Below are 16,496 nucleotides of genomic sequence, written 5' to 3' on the forward strand. Positions count from 1 at the left end.
TCTTCTCCCCAAGTGATGATGTGCCTGACGGTGGTGTGAAAACTAGGGCTGGGTAACATGTGATGCTTCAGTGGACTTGAATGCCTCGATCATATTGTCGGTGTCTGTCAAGCAACGATTTGGGTTCATTTGGTGTATCAATTCAAAATGTGGTTTATTTTTGCCTTACTTTATCTAGGGACAACTTTGCAGTCTCTGCATAGATTGAGTTATTATGAGGTCTCATCCTGTCATTCCCTGCTAACTCACTTTTTAGTATGGAACAAATGCCCATTTCCTGTTTTACAAGAAAGTAGGGCTACAGGAAGGCGCTATAGTTTAGTGATGGTGGTGGTAGGAGGGTTTCCCAAATGACACAGTTTCCTGTTCCTGTATTTAAAACACGGTGATATTTCTCAGAATTGTCCAGAGCCTGGTCTAAAGTAGTGCACTATATAGGGAATAGGGTGATATTTATGACACAGCTTTGGGTGAAGAGTGAACAGGTTCATCCTGTGTGGCCACATAGGCTCAGATCGATCCCTGCTGCCTCCACCCACCTCAGTAATGCAATGTGTCAACGCAATGAAACGCAATGTGTCAACGCAATGAAACGCAATGTGTCAACGCAATGAAACGCAATGTGTCAACGCAATGTGTCAACGCAATGAAACGCAATGTGTCAATGAAACACAATGTCAACGCAATGTGTCAACGCAACGCAATGTGTCAACGCGATGAAACGCAATGTGTCAACACAATGAAACGCAATGTGAAAACGCAATGTGTCAACAATGTGTCAACGCAATGAAACGCAATGTGTCAACGCAATGTGTCAACGCAATGAAACGCAATGTGTCAACGCAATGTGTCAACGCAATGTGTCAACACAATGAAACGCAATGTGTCAACAATGTGTCAACGCAATGAAACGCAATGTGTCAACGCAATGAAACGCAATGTGTCAACGCAATGTGTCAACGCAATGAAACGCAATGTGTCAACGCAATGAAACGCAATGTGTCAACGCAATGAAACGCAATGTGTCAACGCAATGAAACGCAATGAAACGCAATGTGTCAACGCAATGAAACGCAATGTGTCAACGCAATGAAACGCAATGTGTCAACGCAATGAAACGCAATGTGTCAACGCAATGAAACGCAATGTGTCAACGCAATGAAACGCAATGTGTCAACGCAATGTGTCAACGCAATGAAACGCAATGTGTCAACGCAATGAAACGCAATGTGTCAACGCAATGAAACGCAATGTGTCAACACAATGAAACGCAATGTGTCAACGCGATGAAACGCAATGTGTCAACGCAATGAAACGCAATGTGTCAACACAATGAAACGCAATGTGTCAATGAAACGTCAACGCAATGAAATGTGTCAACGCGATGAAACGCAATGTGTCAACGCAATGAAACGCAATGTGTCAACGCAATGAAACGCAATGTGTCAACGCAATGAAACGCAATGAAACGCAATGTGTCAACGCAATGAAACGCAATGTGTCAACGCAATGTGTCAACGCAATGAAACGCAATGTGTCAACGCAATGAAACGCAATGTGTCAACGCAATGAAACGCAATGTGTCAACGCAATGAAAATGAAACGCGCATAATGTGTCAACGCAATGAAACGAATGAAACGCAATGAAACGCAATGTGTCAACACAATGAAACGCAATGTGTCAACACAATGAAACATAATGTGTCAACGCGATGAAACGCAATGTGTCAACGCAATGAAACGCAATGTGTCAACGATGAAACGCAATGTGAAACGCAATGTGTCAACGCAATGAAACGCAATGTGTCAACGCAATGAAACGCAATGTGTCAACGCAATGAAACGCAATGTGTCAACGCAATGAAACGCAATGTGTCGATGAAACGCAAATGAAACGCTGATGAAACGCATAATGTGTCAACGCGATGAAACGCAATGTGTGTGAAACGCAATGAAACGCAATGTTTCAACGCGATGAAACGCAATGTGTCAACGCGATGAAACGCAATGTGTCAACGCGATGAAACGCAATGTGTCAACGCAATGAAACGCAATGCAATGTGTCAACGCGATGAAACGCAATGTGTCAACGCGATGAAACGCAATGTGTCAACGCGATGAAACGCAATGTGTCAACGCCGATGAAACGCAATGTGTCAACGCGATGAAACGCAATGTGTCAACGCGATGAAACGCAATGTGTCAACGCGATGAAATGTGTCGCAATGTGTCAACGCGATGAAACGCAATGTGTCAACGCGATGAAACGCAATGTGTGTCAATGTGTCAACGCGATGAAACGCAATGTGTGATCAACAATGTGTCAACGATGAAACGCAATGTGTCGACGCGCAATGTGTGAAACGCAATGTGTCAACGCGATGAAACGCGCATAATGTGTCAACGCAATGAAACGCAATGTGAAACGCAATGTGTCGCAATGTGTCAACGATGAAACGCAATGTCAACGCAATGAAACGCAATGTGTCAACGCAATGAAACGCCAAAACGCAATGAAACGCAATGTGTCGCAATGTGTCAACGAATGAAACGCAATGAATGTGTCAACGCGCAATGTGTCAACAATGTGTCAACGCAATGAAACGCAATGTGTCAACGCAATGAAACGCAATGTGTCAACGCAATGAAACGCAATGTGTCAACGCAATGAAACGCAATGTGTCAACGCAATGAAACGCAATGTGTCAACGCAATGAAACGCAATGTGTCAACGCAATGTGTCAACGCAATGAAACGCAATGTGTCAACGCAATGTGTCAACGCAATGAAACGCAATGTGTCAACGCAATGAAACGCAATGTGTCAACGCAATGAAACGCAATGTGTCAACGCAATGAAACGCAATGTCAACGCAATGTGTCAACGCAATGAAACGCAATGTGTCAACGCAATGTGTCAACGCAATGTGTCAACGCAATGTGTCAACGCAATGAAACGCAATGTGTCAACGCAATGAAACGCAATGTGTCAACGCAATGAAACGCAATGTGTCAACGTAATGTGTCAACACAATGAAATGCAATGTGTCAACGCAGCAGCAGCTCTACGAGCCTTTTAGCTGATACAGCGCACACCTTTAAAGTCCCTTTTCATCATCTAGTAAGTAGCTTTGCAAGACTACACTATAGAAATAGCCTAGAAGTACATTCAATATTGCCGCCAGCCTGGTCAACGCAATGTGTCAACCTGTCACGAAACATTGACTTGAGTGAGAATGACCCTTCTGGAAATGAATATTTCTATGACCTCACACCAAGTTAGCATTCTGAGATTCTAAGATAGATTCTCCCTCTGTGCCGTTTATGAATGGAACACGTTCCAATCATGTGAGTAATCTTAATGGGGGAATCAGCAGTGTGGTGTTAATAGGATCTAGTTATGTTGATATGCATTCTGTAGACAGCCAGGGCTATTCCTGTTTGAGCCATGTTGACAAGTCATATAAGACTAGTTAATACTCTAGTCTGCACACACAGAAACCTGACGTTGCATTTATGCGGCAGAAGCCAGTCAGAAGACTGGTCAATCTTTTACTAATTCCTAAACTTCCCATTGCTCAGATCCCCTGTAAAAAGCTGTGGAAGCAGTTTGTAGTGATCCTGCTTGTGTTGCTATTGAATTAAAACCATACAAAGCTGCTTGTGGTTCTCAGTGTTAACAGTGTTTCTACCAGACTCCTCTGTGTGCTTCATAAAGCTCTGTTTTGAAATGCCCACATCCCAGGCAGACTCTCTCTATTTCTCTTTCTCTCTTTCTCGAAACATTGACTCTCTCTTTCTCTCTTTCTCTATTTCTCTCTCTATTTCTCTTTCTCAATTTCTCTTTCTCAATTTCTGTTTCATGTTGACAAGTCATATTAGTTCTCTAGTCTGCACACACAGAAACCTCTGCATTTATCGGCAGAAGCCAGTCAGAAGACTGGTCAATCTTTTCTCTAAACTTCCCATTGCTCTCCCTGTAAAAGCTCTTTTTCTCTCTTTTTCTAAAACCATACAAAGCTGCTTGTGGTTCTCAGTTTCAGTGTTTCTCTCTCTCTTTCTCTATTTCTCTCTCTCTTTCTTTCTTTCTCTCTCTATTTCTCTCTCTGTTTTCTCTCTCTCTTCTCTCTCTCTCTATTTCTCTTTCTCTCCCTTTCTCAATTTCTCTTTCTCTTGCTCTCTTTCTCAATTTCTCTCTTTCTCTCTCTCTCTCTAATTTTTCTCTCTTTCTCAATTTCTCTCTTTCTCTCTCTTTCTTAATTTCTCTTTCTCTTCTCTCTTTCTCTCTCTTTCTCTCTCTCTCTCTACTTCTCTCTATTTCTCTCTTTCTCTTTCTCCCTTTCTCTATTTCTCTCCCTTTCTCAATTTCTCTCTTTCTCTATTTCACTCTCTTTCTCTCTCTTTCTCTCTATTTTTTTTCTCTCTCTCTTTCTCAATTTCTCTCTTTCTCTATTTCTCTCTCTCTCTCTCTCTCAATTCAAAGGGCTTTATTGACATGGGAAACATGTTTATATTGTGAAATACACAATAAACAAAAGTGAAATAAACCATTACAAAATATCCTCTGTGATGGCACACTGGTATTTCACCCAATAGATATGGGAGTTTATCAAATTTGATTTGTTTTTCAATTCTTTGTGAATCTGAGGGAAATATCTGTCTCTAATATGGTCATACATTTGGCAGGAGGTTAGGAAGTGCAGCTCAGTTTCCAATGCACATAGCCTGTCTTCTCTTGAGAGCCATGGTAGCCTTTCTCAGCTTGCTCAGGGGACTCTTCTCCAGGTTAATATCTCTGTAGGTGATGTTTTTGATATGGAAAAAGGCTATGCTCACCGAGTCTGTACAAAGTCAAAGCTTTCCTTAAGTTTGGGTCAGTCAGTGGTCAGGTATTCTGCCACTGTGTACTCTCTGTTTTAGGGCCAAATAACATTATAGTTTGCTCTGCTTTTGGTAAATTTGTCTCCGTTGCAAGTAATTATCTTTTGTTTTCTCATGATTTGGTTGGGTCTAATTGTGTTGCTGTCCTGGGGCGGTGTGTTTGTGTTTGTGAACAGAGCCCCAGGACCAGCTTGCTCAGGGGACTCTTCTCCAGGTTAATATCTCTGTAGGTGATGTTTTTGATATGGAAGGTTTACTTTACTAGAACTTAACAACTCTTTTCTGGATTTTGATAATTCATCATTATTACCCTCTCTCTCTCTCTCTCTCTCTCTCCTTCTCTGTCCCTCCCCTTCTCTGTCTCTCTGTCCCTCGGTCTCGGTCTGTCTCTCTCTGCCTCTCTGCTCTCTCTCCACCCCTCTCTGTTTCTCTCTTTCTCTCTCTTTCTCTCTCTCTCGCTCTCTCTCTCGCTCTCCATCATCATTACCACTACCATCATCATTACTACTACCCTCATCATTACTACTACCATCATTACTACTACTACCACTACCATCATCATTACTACTACCATCATCATTACCACTACCATCATTATGACCACTACCATCATCATGACCACTACCATCATCATGACCACTACCATCATCATGACCACTACCACTACCATCATCTCATCATTACTACTACCACTACCATCATCATTACCACTACCATCATCATTACTACTACCATCATCATTATCACTACCATCATCATTACCACTACCATCATCATTACTACTACCATCATCATTACCAATACCACTACCATCATCATGACTACTACCACTACCATCATCATTACTACTACCACTACCATCATCATTACTACTACAACTAGCCACATCATTACTGCTACCACTACCATCGTCGTTACTACTACCATCATCATTACCACTACCACCACCATTACTACAACCACCACCATCACTACAACCACCACCATCATTACAACTACAACCACCATCATCATTACCACAAGCATCATCATTATTACTACAACTAGCATCATCATTATTACTACAACTAGCATCATTACTACTACAACTAGCCACTACCTATGATAATTACTACAGCTACCAGCATCATTACCACTATCATCACCATTACTACTATCATCATTACCACGACCATCATCATTACTACTACAATTACCGTCATCATTACCACCATCATCATTACTACTACAACTACCATCATCATTACTACTACCACTACCATCATCATTACTACTACCACTACCATCATCATTACTACTACCACTACCATCATCGTTACTACTACCACTACCATCATCGTTACTACTACCACTACCATCATCGTTACTACTACCACTACCATCATCGTTACTACTACCACTACCATCATCGTTACTACTACCACTACCAGCACCGTTACTACGACCACTACCAGCATCATTACTACTACCACTACCAACATCATAACTACTACTACCACTACCAGCATCATTACTACGACCACTACCAGCATCATTACTATGACCACTACCAGCAGCATTACTACGACCACTACCAGCATCATTACTACAACTACTACCAGCATCATTACTACAACCACTACCAGCATCATTACTACGACCACTACCAGCATCATTACTACTACCACTACCAGCATCATTACTACTACCACTACAATCATCATTACTACTGCCACTAGTCATCACTACTACTACCACTACAGTCATCATTACTACTACCACTACAATCATCATTACTACTACCAGCATCATTACTACTACCACTACAGTCATCATTACTACTACCAGCATCATTACTACTGCCACTAGTCATCATTACTACTACCACTACAGTCATCACTACTACTACCACCACCATCATCATCATTACTACTACCACTACAGTCATCATTACTACTACCAGTATCATTACTACTACCAGCATCATTACTACTACCACTACCATCATTAAACTGCTCTCATTACCATCATCACTACTATTTGGAATTATAAACAACAATAATAATATAAATAACAATGGTAGTAATAATAATAAAGCAAATAGTAAGTAAGTTTCTGTTTACTATGCAGAGGTTATTATTCAGTGTCCCTCAGGCTATGGCAGGAAAATACATGTTTGGCTGCAAGAGGAGCCATTGCTCCTTCGCCCATGAGTCTTTTCCTCTGGTTTAATAAGTTATCATTTGGAATACATATAGTCGTTTCACTGAATAATGAATCTCTTGGTGAGGAATATTTATCACAGTAAAGGAGAAAGTGCATCTCTGTTTCTATCTCCCATGTTGTGCAGTGACCACATACAATCTCCTCTTTGGGTAGCCATGTCTTTTTATGTCTGACAGTTTCTATTGCCAATCGGTGGTCACTCAGCCTGTACTTGGTAAAGATCTCTCTGTGTCTCTCTGTCAGTCTGTACTTGGTAAAGATCTGTCTCTGTCTCTGTCAGTCTGTACTTGGTAAAGATCTGTCTCTCTCTCTGTCTCTGTCAGCCTGTACTTGGTAAAGATCTGTCTCTGTCAGTCTGTACTTGGTAAAGATCTGTCTCTGTCAGCCTGTACTTGGTACAGATCTGTCTCTGTCAGCCTGTACTTGGTAAAGATCTGTCTCTGTCAGCCTGTACTTGGTAAAGATCTGTCTCTGTCAGTCTGTACTTGGTAAAGATCTGTCTCTGTCAGCCTGTACTTGGTACAGATCTGTCTCTGCTTCGTATCTCTGACAGAGTAGAAATAATCAGCCAATTCATATTCTCTGTTTAGGGACAGATAGCAATTTAGTCGGCTTAGGGATTTGTTTTGTTTTTTCCAATGTTGCAAATATGAGTCTTTTGATTGGTTCATGATTTAGTTTATTGTAATTGTTTCTTTTGAAGCAGTGCTGGTGTCAGCTTGGTTGGTGAGGTCCAACACCAGCTGACTGAGAGGGCGTGTGTAATCATGTACTCTTGAGAGTCGGGATGCAACTACAGGGAGTGTTTAAATAAATGGTACATAAAACAAGAAACGCAAACAACGCACCGACATGAAACCCAGTCAATAACACCTGAGGAAAGAACCAAACACACCGACATGAAACACAGTCAATAACACCTGAGGAAAGAACCAAACACACCGACATGAAACACAGTCAATAACACCTGAGGAAAGAACCAAACACACCGACATGAAACACAGTCAATAACACCTGAGGAAAGAACCAAACACACAGACATGAAACACAGTCAATAACACCTGAGGAAAGAACCAAACACACACATGACAGACATGAAACATGAAACAGTCAACAACACCTGAGGAAAGAACCAAACACAACATGAACAGTCAATAACACCTGAGGACAGAGACATGAAACCCAGATTTTGAAACCCAGGAGGTAATCAAGGAGAACCAAACACACCGTGATGGAGTCCAGACAGTGAGGAGTGTCATGAGGTGATGGGCAGGTGTGTAAGGGGCAGGTGTGTGGGATAATCAGCCGCCTGGTGACCTCAAGGCCGGAGCGGGAGAACACGTGACAGCTCGTTTCTGGGCTCAGCTCTTGGGTTTGAAGTGCTTTAAATTGCAGACTTGAATTTAGATGTGGCCAAAATGTTGATCATGTTTTCTGTATTTTCATTATTGCTGGAAAGAGGCCCAATTCAGCCCTACATGCATTAGTTGGTGTATTTCTCTGGACTTGTAGAATTTTCAGACAGAATTCTGCATGTAGGGTTTCAGTTGGATGTTTGTCCCATTTTAAAGTCCAGTTTATTGAGTGGCCCCCAAACCTCACTTCCGTACTCACTTCTCTCTCTCTCTCTTTTCATCACACTGCCCCATACTTTCTCTTTTCATCACACTGCCCCATACTTTCTCTTTTCATCACACTGCCCCATACCTTTCCATGGATAGAGGATGATGGTGGGTGATAAACGCAGCAGTAAATGATATGCAAATGAATTCATCCTAGATTGTAAAGATGCCACTGACTGGTTCTGCCTTGTTCCAGAGTCCCAGACACACAGCAGGAAAGTAGGCAGGCCCGCTGAGTGACAGGAGAAGGGAAAGGGAGTGTAGAGGAGTGGTGGCGTAGAGGAGTGGTGGCGTAGAGGAGAGGAGTGGTGGTGTAGAGGAGTGGTGGTGTAGAGTGGGGGCGTAGAGGAGTGGTGGCGTAGAAGAGGAGTGGTGGCGTAGAGTGGTGGCGTAGAGGAGGAGTGGTGGCGTAGAGTGGTGGCGTAGAGGAGAGGAGTGGTGGCGGAGAGGAGTGGTGGCGAAGAGTGGTGGTGGCGGAGAGGAGTGGTGGCGAAGAGTGGTGGTGGCGGAGAGGAGTGGTGGCGGAGAGGAGTGGTGGCGGAGAGGAGTGGTGGCGGAGAGGAGTGGTGGCGGAGAGGAGTGGTGGCGGAGAGGAGTGGTGGCGGAGAGGAGAGGAGAGGAGTGGTGGCGGAGAGGAGAGGAGTGGTGGCGGAGAGGAGAGGAGGGGTGGCGGAGAGGAGAGGAGGGGTGGCGGGGAGGAGAGCAGAGGAGGAGTGGTGGTGTAGAGGAGAGGATGGGTGGTGTAGAGAAGTGGAGGGGGTGTGGAGGAGTGGAGGGGGGTGTGGAGGAGAGGAGGGGTGGTGTAGAGGAGAGGAGGGCTGGTGTAGAGGAGAGGAGGGGGGTGTGGAGGAGAGGAGGGGTGGTGTAGAGGAGAGGAGGGCTGGTGTAGAGGAGAGGAGTGGTGGTGTAGAGAAGTGGAGGGGGGTGTGGAGTAGAGGAGGGGTGGTGTAGGGGAGAGGAGGGCTGGTGTAGAGAAGTGGAGGGGGGTGTGGAGGAGAGGAGGGGTGGTGTAGAGGAGGGGTGGTGTAGAGGAGAGGAGGGGTGGTGTAGAGGAGAGGAGGGGTGGTGGAGAGGAGAGGAGGAGTGGTTGTGTAGAGTGGTGGTGTAGAGGAGAGGAGTGGTGGAGGAGAGGAGAGGAGGGGTGGTGTAGAGGAGAGGAGGGGTGGTGGAGAGGAGAGGAGGAGGGGTGGTGTAGAGGAGAGGAGGAGTGGTTGTGTAGAGTGGTGGTGTAGAGGAGAGGAGTGGTGGTGGAGAGGAGAGGAGGGGTGGTGGGGAGGAGAGCAGAGGAGGAGTGGTGGTGTAGAGGAGAGGAGTGGTGGTGTAGAGGAGAGGAGTGGTGGTGGAGAGGAGAGGAGTGGTGGTGGAGAGGAGAGGAGGGGTGGTGGGGAGGAGAGCAGAGGAGGAGTGGTGGTGTAGAGGAGAGGAGTGGTGGTGTAGAGGAGAGGAGTGGTGGTGGAGAGGAGAGGAGGGGTGGTGGGGAGGAGAGCAGAGGAGGAGTGGTGGTGTAGAGGAGAGGAGTGGTGGTGGAGAGGAGAGGAGTGGTGGTGGAGAGGAGAGGAGTGGTGGTGGAGAGGAGTGGTGGTGGAGAGGAGAGGAGGGGTGGTGGGGAGGAGAGCAGAGGAGGAGTGGTGGTGGAGAGGAGAGGAGGGCTGGTGTAGAGTAGAGGAGGGGTGGTGTAGAGAGGTGGAGGGGGTGTGGAGTAGAGGAGGGGTGGTGTAGGGGAGAGGAGGGCTGGTGTAGAGGAGAGGAGTGGTGGTGTAGAGAGGTGGAGGGGGGTGTGGAGGAGAGGAGGGGTGGTGTAGAGTAGAGGAGGGGTGGTGTAGAGGAGAGGAGGGGTGGTGTAGAGGAGAGGAGGGGTGGTGTAGAGGAGAGGAGGAGGGGTTGTGTAGAGTGGTGGTGGAGAGGAGAGGAGGGGTGGTGGAGAGGAGAGGAGGGGTGGTGGAGAGGAGGGGAGAGGAGGGGTGGTGTAGAGGAGAGGAGAGGAGGGGTGGTGGAGAGTGGTGGTGTAGAGGAGAGGAGTGGTGGTGTAGAGGAGAGGAGAGGAGGGGTGGTGGAGAGTGGTGGTGTAGAGGAGAGGAGTGGTGGTGTAGAGGAGTGGTGGTGGAGAGGAGAGGAGTGGTGGTGTAGAGGAGAGGAGAGGAGGGGTGGTGGAGAGTGGTGGTGTAGAGGAGAGGAGTGGTGGTGTAGAGGAGTGGTGGTGGAGAGGAGAGGAGTGGTGGTGTAGAGGAGAGGAGAGGAGGGGTGGTGGAGAGGAGGAGGGGTGGTGGAGAGGAGTGGTGGTGTAGAGTGGTGGTGGAGAGGAGAGGAGTGGTGGTGGAGAGAAGAGGAGAGGAGGGTGGTGTAGAAGAGAGGAGGGGTGGTGGAGAGAAGAGGAGGGGTGGTAGAGAGGAGGAGGGGTGGTAGAGAGGAGGAGGGGTGGTGGAGAGGAGGAGGGGTGGAGGAGAGGAGTGGTGGTGTAGAAGAGAGGAGTGGGGTGGAGAGGAGAGGAGTGGTGGTGGAGAGGAGAGTGGTGGTGGAGAGTGGTGGTGGTGTAGAAGAGAGGAGGGGTGGTGTAGAAGAGAGGAGGGGTGGTGGAGAGAAGAGGAGTGGTGGTGTAGAAGAGAGGAGGGGTGGTGGAGAGGAGTGGTGGTGTGGAGGAGAGGAGTGGTGGTGGAGAGGAGAGGAGTGGTGGTGGAGAGGAGAGGAGTGTTGGTGGAGAGGAGAGGTGGGGTGGTGTAGAGGAGGGGTGGTGGAGAGGGCAGTAAAATAAATGAAGACCTAAACCCTGGTTGGCACATTGCTGGTTATCATGGTTGTCAGTTAACGTGTGACTGAACCCCCTCATGCTGGACATGAGAATGATTAGAAGTGTTGGATGTGTGTGGGTGGGTGGATGTGTGAGTGGTTGGGTGGGTTTGTGGGTGGGTGTGTGTGTGTTGGGTGGGTGGAGCTTACAGACCAGAGCGATTACAGGGCAACGCTGCCTGTTCTGCTCTTGTCTGCTGTCCTCCGGTGCTGATGTGGACTCCACACAGCAGAGGCAGTGGCCCACTGGTGTGTCACCACAGTGACGTTTTTCTCAACTCAGGCCTTGGGGTGCGGGAGTTCTCGCTCTGTCAACAAAATGACATGAAAGAGTCATTTTGATTATTGGTTGGAATAGGCTATTATAATAGTATTATATACAACACAATGGAAGGTGTTGAAGACTGAACTTTGACCTCGTTGTGTTTCCAGGTAGAGATTCCCCACACATCCTGAGACTATTCCTGTGACCCTGGGCTGCAGAGGGACAGGAGGACCGTGTAGCACAAGGTAATGATCACGTGACAGGGTAACTATGCTTCCCTGACTACTGTAACTAGGCTAGTAACACAGTACGCTGGATAACCCCATTGGGACCTACAGTCCGCTGGTCTTGGACAGGATCGGTGTTACATGGAGATGAACTGAATGTCCTTCACCTATTTCCAATGGGAAGTGACTTCTTGTCATTTTTTATATTCTACACTGAACAAAAATATAAACAAAACTTTCAATAATTTCAAAGATTTCGCTAAGTTACAGTTAATATAAGGAAATCAGTCTATTTAAATAAATTCATTAGGCCCTAATCTATGGATTTCACATGATCTGGGAATACAGATATGCATCTGTTGGTCACCGATACCTTTAAAAAACGGTAGGGGCCTGGTTCAGCAAACCAGTCAGTATCTGGTGTGACCACCGTTTGCCTCATGCAGCGTGACACATCTCCTTCACATAGAGTTGATCAGACTGTTGATTATGGCCTGGGGCTGTGCATTACCATGCTTAAACATGAGAGATGATGGCGGTGGATTAAATTGTGTTCATTGTCAGTAGCTTATGCCTGCCCATCCCATAACCCCACTATTCACAACGTTGACATCAGCAAACCGCTCGCCCACACGATGGGACGCATCCACAAAGAGCACCAGTGGGGAGCACCAGTGGAGAGCACCAGTGGAGAGCACCAGTGGAGAGCACCAGTGGAGAGCACCAGTGGGGAGCACCAGTGGGGAGCACCAGTGGGGAGCACCAGTGGGGAGCACCAGTGGAGAGCACCAGTGGAGAGCACCAGTGGGGAGCACCAGTGGGGAGCACCAGTGGGGAGCACCAGTGAAGAGCACCAGTGTGCCATCGAAGGTGATAATTTGTCCACTGAAGTCAGTTACGACGCCGAACTGCAGTCAGGTCGAGACCCTGGTGAGGACGACAAGCACGCAGATGAGCTTCCCTGAGACGGTTTCTGACAGCTGGTGCTGAAATTATTCAGGTGTGCAAACCCACAGTTTCATCAGCTGTCCAGGTGGCTGGTCTCAGACAAACCCACAGTTTCATCAGCTGTCCAGGTGGCTGGTCTCAGACAAACCCACAGTTTCATCAGCTGTCCAGGTGGCTGGTCTCAGACAAACCCACAGTTTCATCAGCTGTCCAGGTGGCTGGTCTCAGACAAACCCACAGTTTCATCAGCTGTCCAGGTGGCTGGTCTCAGATGATCCCGCAGGTGAAGAAGCCGAATGTGGAGGTCCTGGGCTGGCTTGGTTACATGTGGTCTGTGGTTGTGACGTCTGTTAGATGTATTGCCATATTCTTTAAAATGACATTGGAGGCAGCTTTTGGTACAGAAATTAACGTTCCATTTTCTGGCAACAGCTCTGGTGGACATTCCTGAAGACCGTATGCCAATTGCATGCTCCCTCAACTTGAGACATCTGTGGCATTGTGTTATGTGACAAAACTGCACATTTTAGAGTGGCCTTTTATTGTCCCCATCACAAGGGGCACCTGTGTAATGATCATGCGGTTTAATCAGCTTCTTCATATGCCACACATGTCAGGTGGATGGATTATCTCGGCAAAGGAGAAATCCTCACTAACAGGGAGGTAAACAAATTTGTGCAAAACATTTTGAGAGAAGGCAGACCGGGAGACCGCAAGGAGGGGTGAGGGAAACCAGGAGGGAGTCCCCTCAGTGAGGTGCATAATGCTGGGGGCTGGGAACACCGAGTGTCTCACTGTGAGTCATGCGGCAGGGTAGCCTAGTGGTTAGAGCGTTGGACTCATAACCGGAAGGTTGCAAGTTTAAACCCCCGAGCTGACAAGGTACAAATCTGTCGTTCTGCCCCTGAACAGGCAGTTAACCCACTGTTCCCAGGCCGTCATTGAAAATAAGAATTTGTTCTTAACTGACTTGCCTGGTTAAATAAAGGTTAAAAAATAAAAAAATAAAAAAGTAGCACCCCGGTGTGTGTGTGCTCTCATGTTCTACCTCTGACTCAGCAGCAAGGCCACTGACCTTTCTGACCCCACCAGTCACACACATTCAAGTCACATATATATACACACACACACATCCACATTCAAGTCACATATACACCCACATTCAAGTCACACACACACCCACGTTCAAGTCACACACACACCCACGTTCAAGTCACACACACACCCACGTTCAAGTCACACACACACCCACATTCAAGTCACACACACCCACGTTCAAGTCACACACACACCCACGTTCAAGTCACACACACACCCACGTTCAAGTCACACACACACCCACGTTCAAGTCACACACACACCCACGTTCAAGTCACACACACACCCACGTTCAAGTCACACACACACCCACGTTCAAGTCACACACACACCCACGTTCAAGTCACACACACACCCACGTTCAAGTCACACACACACCCACGTTCAAGTCACACACACACCCACGTTCAAGTCACACACACACCCACGTTCAAGTCACACACACACCCACGTTCAAGTCAAATATACACACACACACACCCACATTAAAGTCACATATACACACACACCCACGTTCAAGTCACATATACACACACACACACCCACATTCAAGTCACATATACACCCACATTCAAGTCACATATACACCCACATTCAAGTCACACACACACCCACATTCAAGTCAAATATACACACACACACACACCCACATTAAAGTCACATATACACACACACACCCACGTTCAAGTCACATATACACACACATTCAAGTCACACATACACACACATTCAAGTCACACACACACCCACATTCAAGTCACACACACACCCACATTCAAGTCATATATACACACACACCCACATTCAAGTCACATATACACACACATTCAAGTCACATATACACACACACACACACACACACACCCACATTCAAGTCACATATACACACACATTCAAGTCACATATACACCCACTGAGTAGATCAAACGTGTGTATATGTGTGGTCCTTAACTGACCATATTAGATATTTTACTCTTAACATAGCCTTCTGTCGTCTGCCAATAAGGATGCAGTTTCGATATTAAATGATGCACCGGTCTGTGACATGTTTATGCTTCTCAGGAACAACTGAGCTGTGTTCTCCATCGTTAGTGTTTACCAAGCAGTGTGTCAGTCAGTCAGAGCACCAGCCTTTGCGTGTGTCTGCTGCAGATAACCTAGCAGTTAAGGCATTGTGCCAGTAACCGAAGGTCGCTGGTTTGAATCCCCCCACCAAAATCTGTCTGTGCCCTTGAGCAAGGTAACCCTAATTGCGCCTGTAAGTCACTGTATCAGAATGTCTGCTAAAATGTGTAAATGTGTATGTCTTGTACAGCAGCCAAAGAAAAGTTTGAAGACCTGAGTGTGGTAGGTAATAATGTATAACTAAGTATTATACTTTGATAAGATAACAGCATGGGATCCATTTTGGATATCTCACCTCAAATGACACCCCAATCACACTATGTAGGGAGATTTTGACCAGACCCCATAGGGCCCTGGTCAATAGACCCCATAGGGCCCTGGTCAATAGACCCCATAGGGCCCTGGTCAATAGACCCCATAGGGCACTGGTCAATAGGGCACTGGTCAATAGACCCCATAGGGCCCTGGTCAGTAGACCCCATAGGGCCCTGGTCAGTAGACCCCATAGGGCCCTGGTCAATAGACCCCATAGGGCACTGGTCAATAGACCCCATAGGGCACTGGTCAATAGACCCCATAGGGCCCTGGTCAATAGACCCCATAGGGCCCTGGTCAATAGACCCCATAGGGCACTGGTCAATAGGGCACTGGTCAATAGACCCCATAGGGCACTGGTCAATAGGGCACTGGTCAATAGACCCCATAGGGCCCTGGTCAATAGACCCCATAGGGCCCTGGTCAATAGACACCATAGGGCCCTGGTCAATAGACCCCATAGGGCCCTAGTCAATAGACCCCATAGGGCACTGGTCAATAGACCCCATAGGGCCCTGGTCAATAGACCCCATAGGGCCCTGGTCAATAGACCCCATAGGGCACTGGTCAATAGGGCACTGGTCAATAGACCCCATAGGGCCCTGGTCAATAGACCCCATAGGGCCCTGGTCAGTAGACCCCATAGGGCACTGGTCAATAGACCCCATAGGGCACTGGTCAATAGACCCCATAGGGCACTGGTCAATAGACCCCATAGGGCCCTGGTCAATAGACCCCATAGGGCCCTGGTCAATAGACCCCATAGGGCACTGGTCAATAGACCCCATAGGGCACTGGTCAATAGGGCACTGGTCAATAGACCCCATAGGGCACTGGTCAATAGACCCCATAGGGCACTGGTCAATAGGGCACTGGTCAATAGACCCCATAGGGCACTGGTCAATAGACCCCATAGGGCACTGGTCAATAGGGCACTGGTCAATAGACCCCATAGGGCCCTGGTCAATAGACCCCATAGGGCCCTGGTCAATAGACACCATAGGGCCCTGGTCAATAGACCCCATAG

The 16,496-nt window shown here is 47.0% G+C and overlaps 1 protein-coding gene across 11 annotated transcripts in view; it reads left to right on the forward strand.

Annotated features, from left to right (window-relative positions):
* LOC135548142 (spermatid perinuclear RNA-binding protein-like) overlaps window positions 1-16,496 on the forward strand; it is a 183,398-nt gene that overhangs the window by 49,550 nt on the left and 117,352 nt on the right. For 8 of the 11 annotated variants that reach the window (XM_064977436.1, XM_064977442.1, XM_064977435.1 and 5 more), the window contains exon 2: window positions 11,924-12,001. The exons of 2 other annotated variants lie outside the window; for them this stretch is intronic. The gene's annotated coding sequence lies outside the window, so the exon portion shown is untranslated. Of the gene's footprint in view, window positions 1-11,923; window positions 12,021-16,496 lie in introns of all 11 variants that reach the window. One more of the 11 variants, XM_064977437.1, reaches the window with a different exon arrangement.

The sequence above is a fragment of the Oncorhynchus masou genome, chromosome 11 (genome assembly GCF_036934945.1).
Source record: "Oncorhynchus masou masou isolate Uvic2021 chromosome 11, UVic_Omas_1.1, whole genome shotgun sequence".
Classification (NCBI taxonomy): Eukaryota; Metazoa; Chordata; class Actinopteri; order Salmoniformes; family Salmonidae; genus Oncorhynchus; species Oncorhynchus masou.